Source organism: Dama dama, chromosome 9 (genome assembly GCF_033118175.1).
Source record: "Dama dama isolate Ldn47 chromosome 9, ASM3311817v1, whole genome shotgun sequence".
Classification (NCBI taxonomy): domain Eukaryota; kingdom Metazoa; phylum Chordata; class Mammalia; order Artiodactyla; family Cervidae; genus Dama; species Dama dama.
In genome coordinates this window covers 93,150,994-93,151,505 of record NC_083689.1, presented here as the reverse complement: position 1 = coordinate 93,151,505, position 512 = coordinate 93,150,994, and the positions used below count along the sequence as shown (strand labels likewise).

The 512-nt window shown below is 45.7% G+C and overlaps 1 non-coding gene across 1 annotated transcript; it reads left to right on the top strand.

Annotated features, from left to right (window-relative positions):
- Window positions 1-238: 238 nt before the first annotated feature.
- On the top strand, window positions 239-310 carry TRNAS-GGA (transfer RNA serine (anticodon GGA)). Its single transcript has one exon. It is a non-coding gene; the product is annotated as a tRNA-Ser (tRNA).
- The last annotated feature ends 202 nt before the right edge of the window (window positions 311-512 follow it).

The following is a 512-nucleotide window of genomic DNA, read 5'->3' as shown; positions in this document are numbered from 1 at the left end:
TTTTGTATCAAAGTGAACTTGGTCTGATATTAGTGAGTGAAAATCTCTCAGTCATGTTTGACTCTTTGCAACCCCATGGATTGTAGCCCGCCAGGCTCTTGTGTCCATGGAATTCTCCAGGCAAGAATACCAGAGTGGTGACTGAGTAATGTTCCATTCATTCTCTGTCTGTCTGTCTGTCTATACGCACACACACACACACACACACAGAGACACACACAAACACATATATATGGTTTCCCTGGTGGCTTAGATGGTAAAGCGTCTGCCTGGAATGCGGGAGACCCGGGTTCAAACCCTGGGTTGGGAAGATCCCCTGTAGAAGGAAATGGCAACCCACTCCAGTATTCTTGCCTGGAAAATCCCATGGATGGAGGAGCCTGGTAGGCTACAGTCCATGGGGTCGCACAGAGTCAGACATGACTGAGTGACTTCACTTTTACTTTTCATGTGTATATCTATCACAAATGTTCTTTATCCATTCTTCTGTTGATGGACATTTAGGTTGTCTC